Below are 6438 nucleotides of genomic sequence, written 5' to 3'. Positions count from 1 at the left end.
CTGGGGACACCAGCAGAGGGTGGGGGAGGGGGGTAACAGGGCGCCGACACAGGCGGCTGCGCCGTCCAGTCGGGCTTTATGGACGCAGGGTCACCAGTTTTTATGAATGCAGATCTAACCCTCACCCATACTCACCTCCTGACCACACCGACCGCTCAGAAACGGGCGGCAGCAACGTCAGACGAGAGAACTGGGGGTAACGGACCAAGTCCCAGAGCCCCAGTCTGCGGTCCGGCAGCCTCCCGCAAGGAAGGGTCTCCGGAGCCAGGTGGGCAGCAGGGCAGGCGAAGTCCTCCCGCCCGCAGACAGAGCCTCAGCTCGCTGATGCGGAGGGAGACCAGCGTGGGGCGCAGCAGCCTCTGGGGCGTGGGGCTCGGCCGTCTGTCTCAGTGCTGGTTGCAGCCTGCCTCTGGGATGCCTTGAAAGTAGCAGACTCCACGCTCCTGGGTCTCTTGATACGTGAGTGCCTTGGCATTCCTGGTGGCACGTGGGCAATCGCCCTGGGACCCCGTTCTGCGGAGACACGCCTGTTCTGGTCACGTGCGCGGATGTCTTAGGTGTGGGCCTTGGGCCTGTTTCCCTCTGGACCCAGAGACTCGTGGCTGACGGGCAGCCGTCTTGGTTGGCACGAGGGACTCCACTTTGTTTTTATGGACTCTCTGTTATCTTGACCGGCCCAGCACCACTCTGCTGTCCTGCTCTCCACACTCCCCCAGGCCTCCCTCGGGCACCTCGGACTAACCCAAGGAGGCTCCCTGGAAGAGGCGATGATGTCCCAGCGAAGGCTGAGCCGAGAGAGCAGAGTGCTCTGTCCACACTGCTGCCAGGAGGGGCAGCTGGGGGGGGGTGACGAGGCTGAGGGTCGGTGGGCCTCTGCTGAGGGTGCTGGGGCGCGATTCCGGGCAGCTGAGCCCGGGTCCTGGCTGCCGTCAGAGGAGTCTGTTCGGAAAGGGCGCTGCCGGGGCGTCCCCTGGGCGAGCGCAGAGTGTCCAGGAAGCCCACGCCACCCACAGGAGAACCTCCTGATTCTGTGTGTTTCCTGCAGGAGGCCAGCCCCACACTCCTGCTGCGGCGCGGGGGCCGGGCCACACTGCCTGATGACAGCCGGTCGGCGGCCCAGCCACACACCACCGACGACACGGAAATGACCACCGACCACTGGAAACGTGGCCAGCAGCGCCACGCTGAGAACTGGGGTTTCCGGTGCAGTTCACTGAGGTTTGAACCCGAGGCGCTGTGGGTGGCCGGTGGCCGCCGGGGCAGGCGGAGCAACCCAATCTCGCCCCTCTGCACCCCGCCAGCTCCCCGCCAGCTCCCCGCCAGCTCCGGAGTGTCCTCGCTGCTTTTGCAGTCTGCTGTGGCGGCCTACTCCTGCCGGAGCTCAAGGCCCATGCCGACACCTGGTGTTGCGTCACCGCACATCCAGGCGACACTGCAGTAAGAGTGCCGTGAGCCCTGATCTGCGTGGCTTGGCGGGTTGGGCATCGTCCCGCCTCCAAGCGAAAGGTCAGGGGCTCCCTCCCCACCGGCCAGGGCATGCGCCTAGACTGCCCACGGGTCAGGGCGCACGCCCGGGCTGCCCTCAGGGTCCCCGGTTGGGGCACGTGTGGGAGGCGACGGATCATGCATCTCGCATCGATGTTTCTCTCCCTCTCTTTCCGTTCTCTTCAACTATAAGTCAATAAAATCTTTTAGAAAGGAAAAGAGGAACGTCAGTCTTCCCTTGGGAGTCCGCGGGGACCTTTTCGTTGAAAAGGAGGCAGAGCGGGCCGGGGGTCCGAAGCCCCTCTCTCAGGGGTGCTGGGCGCCCTGCCCCCACTGCCCCCCTCCCACAGTCTCGGGACGTTTCCTGCCCAAGGTGTGGTGGGGACCCTCCCTCAGAGTGGCCTTTCCTGGGCCCTCGGGGGAGGGGGAGGGGACGTGGAGACCACCCTCAGCAAGTGGGGCCAGGGCAGGGCCTCGCACTGTGGCCTGGTACTCTGAGTGCTGGGTCCCAGTCCCCCCACCCCACCCCCGACACGGGTCGCGCCGGCCAGCGGGGCCTGCCTGGCGGCCTGCGCTGTGCTTTTCTCAGTGGCTGGCTCTTCAGTGCGAGTCCCCCGTGCGCCGGGCTCTGTTCCAGGTGCCGGCTGTGCGACCTGGTCACCTGGGACCCTTCCCTCTCGGGCCTTAGGCCCTGGTGACAGGGACAGGTGTCCGTCATGTCTCCTCGACGGGAGCACTCCCCCCACCCCCGTGGAGGTGCTTGGAGGTGTCCACAGTGGGCTCTCGGGGAGCCAGTCCTGCTCTCCGGGCATGGGGGGGCGGGGGACAGGGCGGAGAAGCAGACAGGAAGCCAGGGGGCGGGAGCTGGGGTGAGGCAGGGGCGGAGGGCTGGACGCCAAGGCCGGGCGGGCGTGGGGAAGCCGGCGTGGGGCTCCCTCTGGCTGCGACCCCGGTCAGAGCGATGGGAGGGTTTTGCAGGAGAGCCACGGGCCTGCCCCATCCCGACCAAACGGGGACCCAAGGGGCAGCGGGCTGCCTCGGCCCCCCAGGGGACCGGCCCTCGCAGGCACAAGGGTCAGGGCACGTGCGGGCTGTCCCGGGGACCCCTTCAGAAGGGCATGGCCCTGTGGCCCCACCAGCTGACCTGGCGAGGACCGAAGGGACCCACCGGGCATGCGTCTGGGTTCTCCGGAGAGACGGGACCAGCAGGAGGTGTGTGTGTGTGTGTGTGTGTGTGTGTGTGTTATGTACTGTATACTGTCATGGCAACCATGGAACCCAGGAAGTCCCAGCACCTGCCACCGTAAGCCAGAGACCCGGGAAGGAAGTGGGGGTGGGCTGCGGTTCAGCTCCAGGCCGGAGGCCCCGGGGCCAGGGAGGCCACGGGGGGCGTCCCAGCTCCAGGGGTGGGGCAGGGAGAAGGGAGAATTCCTCCTCCCTCCGCCTTCGGCACCGCCCAGGCCTCGGTGGTCTGGAAGGGCCCCCACCCCCACTCTGGGGGCGCTGCCTGCTCCCTGGGCCCGCCCATTCAAATGCCGACCTCACCTGGGGACACCCCCAGACACGGCTGTTCTGCCTGGGCACCCCGGGGCCAGTCACGCCGACACTGAACATCGCAGGCGCTGATGACGCATGTGCCGCTGTGACCCGGGCCCGAGTCCTGAGAAAGGCTCCCTTGTGGCCGCTGGCGGAGCTCTGGCACAGGCCCCCGCCCCCCCCCCAGAGGAGGCGCTCAGACAAACACCCAGCTGGGCTGCCTCAGAGGGCCAGGGAGAGAGGGGAGGGGCCTGCGCGCGCCCCGCCGGGGCGGGGCACCCTCCCGTGCCTCTCCTGGGTCAGGCCCGCTGCCCTGCGGGGTTTGGCTCCGAATCTTCCCCACCTGCTGACCTCGGGCTGGCTCCTCGGTTCCCCACCTGCAGCCCGGGGCCGGGGGCAGGGGGTCTGGATGGTGGGCCGGAGCGTGCGGGCACCGGAGTGGGCCTGGCCCACCGGAGGCGGGACGCCCCTGCCTCCTTGGACCGAGCGGCTCCCCCGGCAGCTCGGTGCTGAGGGCCGTGACTCACCCACCGCTCTTCCGGGCCCGCACTCTGTCTGGGGGAACCGCCGAGCCCCGTTTCCTGTGGAAACAACCGAGACCACGGGAACGAACGACAGGACGCTGATGCTGAGAACGCCGCCCGCCCGGGGGAACCTGCCGTCCTCCCTCCCTGCGCATCGTCGCCGAAAGGCAGTGGCAGGCCCCCGGCGGCGGCGGTGGCCGCACTGCACTTCTCTGGGAAAGGAGGACGCGAGCGCCCTGAGGACCGCGGAGGTGCGCCCCGTGCCACCCGAACAGAGGATGGATGTTCTGGGAGCGTCTCAGGAGAGGCGGGGCGAGCTCCGGACGAAACCCAGCCCGGGGTCATGGCAGGAGTCACGGCAGGGGTCACGGCGCCCCATCCCTGAAGGGCACGCCCTCCAGACACAAAGAGCCGCCCGCCGACGTCACTCCGGGTGGGTCGGCCGCGTGGTCCCACCGGTCCCCCCACGAGGCATGGCCGCCCCCTCAGGGTGCACTCAGCATCGTCCTGGGGGTGCTGGCCCGGGACACGTGGGCAGGAGGAAGACATAAGAAGGCGCCCGTCCCCGGGGAGAAAACACGAATTCTCTCTGTTTGCACGGGACACGGTATTACACGCAGAAACCCCCAGGAACCCCACCCAAAGCCCAGGGACACGACTGGGCGTGCTGGGTGATGGGCAGGCTGGGGCAGCACGCAGAGGCCAGTGTCACTGCCCCACACCAGCCGGGGACGGACACGGCGCGGGGAGGACAGCCCCGCTGGGACGGCAGCAGACAGTACGGAACCCCGGGCTGCAGGTTTAGCCAAGGAGGCGTGAGGCGTGCGCGGCGGGAGCCGGCGAACCTCGCCGGCTGGGAGCTGGGAGCTGACCACGTGGACAGGGGGGCAGGGGTCGCGGGCCGGAGACTGGGTGCGGTCACGTGATGCCCGCGCTCCCCGAATCACCTGCAGCTCCCTGCAGCCCCGCCCACGCCCCCGCCGGCTCCCCCCCCAGCTCCTCGTCGGAAATGTCGTGTGAATGAACACAGGGGCCCCAGAAAGGCCACAGTCACCTTGGGAAAGAGAGTTAGGAAACTCTGTGAGAAGCGGAGTGGTCCCCGACAACGGTCTCTGCCTCCTCTGAGCCTGTCTGTCCAGGGTGAGCGCCTGCGATGCCCCACCTCCGGGGGGTCAGGGTAGCACCCCCTTTCCGGGCCCCTCAGAGCGGGGGAGTGCACCACAGGGAGACCACGGGGGCCCTCACCGTCTCCGTGTCTGTGGTCACTGCTGGCTGCGCCCACCTGCGCCCACCTGTGTAAAGGGAGCACGTGTCCATCACTTTACCCCCTGTCCAATCCGGGGGCTTCCTGGCTTTGCTTTCCCCCGCCTCCCTGATCTACCAGCCTTGGACTCCAGGGAACCCCCCCCCACCCCCCCTGTTGATTTGGATGTATCGAAAGGGCGGGGAGCCGCCCTGTTCCGGAGCACCCCCTCGGGCGGCTGAGGTTCTGCTCCCTGACCGCGGCCCTCGGGTGGGCTCCAACACGCTCACGGAAATTCTCACAGGCTGGACGTGTCTTCCCTTGACCAGTTTGTCGGTGACGGTCACCTTCCGAGGCCGCAAGGGGGCTCTCCTGATGGGCCCCGACGTGTCCGGCTTGAGTGCACCCCTCAAATTCCCGTGGTGACCTCCCTCCACAGGGCTGTGCCATGCTGCGCACGGGCCCCCGCGCATAGGCTGGGACTCCGTCGCCCTCGTGCTGGCCGCCCAGCGGCCGGGGGACACCCCAACACGGGGGGCTTTTTCCACGTTCAGCTCTCCCGTTGGGGAGGCGGGGGGACAGTGTGCAGGTCGGCCGCTGAGCTGTGACCTGTTCTCACTCTGGTCCGTCCAGGGGCGGCCTTCTGATCGGGCCGCCGTCCACCGTGGGCTGCGTCCCGGACCCCAGCCGCTCTCCGGCGGTCAGCGGAGGAGCAGGGAGCTGTGCGTGGGCACCAGCCAAGGGACAGTAGAGGGGGCAGCCCCTGCCATGGTGTCAGAGCCAGTCCAGGGGCCAAGGGGCTCCCGGGGGGGAGGGGGAATCCCCGCCGGTTCCCCGGCCTCGGCCTGCTGGAGCCGCCCCGTCTCCCAGCACAGCGCTGCTCTGAGGGCGCCCAAGGCCTCGGGGTGGGGGGTGGTTCAGGTTCAGGGGTGTGTTCTGTCCTCCAGTCTGGGGGGTTTCGATGACTCTGCCGGCGAGTGCACGGTTGCCCCCACGTGGACATCCCCCCATCCGTGGTCGTCACTGGGGGGCGCGCACGGGTTTGGGCCATGAGCCGAGGGGACCCCTCCCCCACACACACACTGGGGCCACGGCACAGAGATCCATCCCTTCCGGCTCCCCGGCTTCCGCTCCGCACCGGGGGGCTCAGGCCAGCTTCCAGGTCCACGGTCAGCGTGCCCGTTGCTGGAGGGGCGTTCACCTGCGGGGGGTTCGCCGCTGAAGGCAGGGGGGCAGCCCCCGGTCCCACAGTGCGGGGTTGGGGGGAGAAGTCCGTTTCCGCCTCCTGCGTGAGTCCTCCGGCCTGGGCTAACACGCAGGTCGCCGGGGGTGCACGGTGACCACGAGGAAATGACCACGTTTATCACCTACGTACGTACAGGGTCGTCCGCAGGAATCGGGGCCCCAGGACCCGTCCTGCGGCCAGAGCGGGCCTCCTGCCTGTCTGCCTGCCTGCCTGCCCGCCCGCCCTCGGATCTCGGAGGAGGGGGGGCCGGTGCCCTGTGGTCTGGATTGCAAGGTGCAGGGAGGCACTTCAAAGGCAGAGAGAAAAGCCGTTAACGTTCGTTAAGCAAACGTTTGCCCGCCCATCTCTGACCGCGGGCCACGGGCCCAGGAGGACTTCGACCGGCGCTGGGCCCTCCCCGATTG

The sequence above is a fragment of the Phyllostomus hastatus genome, unplaced genomic scaffold (genome assembly GCF_019186645.2).
Source record: "Phyllostomus hastatus isolate PE091 unplaced genomic scaffold, TTU_PhHast_1.1 phas_scaffold_443, whole genome shotgun sequence".
Classification (NCBI taxonomy): domain Eukaryota; kingdom Metazoa; phylum Chordata; class Mammalia; order Chiroptera; family Phyllostomidae; genus Phyllostomus; species Phyllostomus hastatus.
This window is presented reverse-complemented; position numbering follows the sequence as displayed.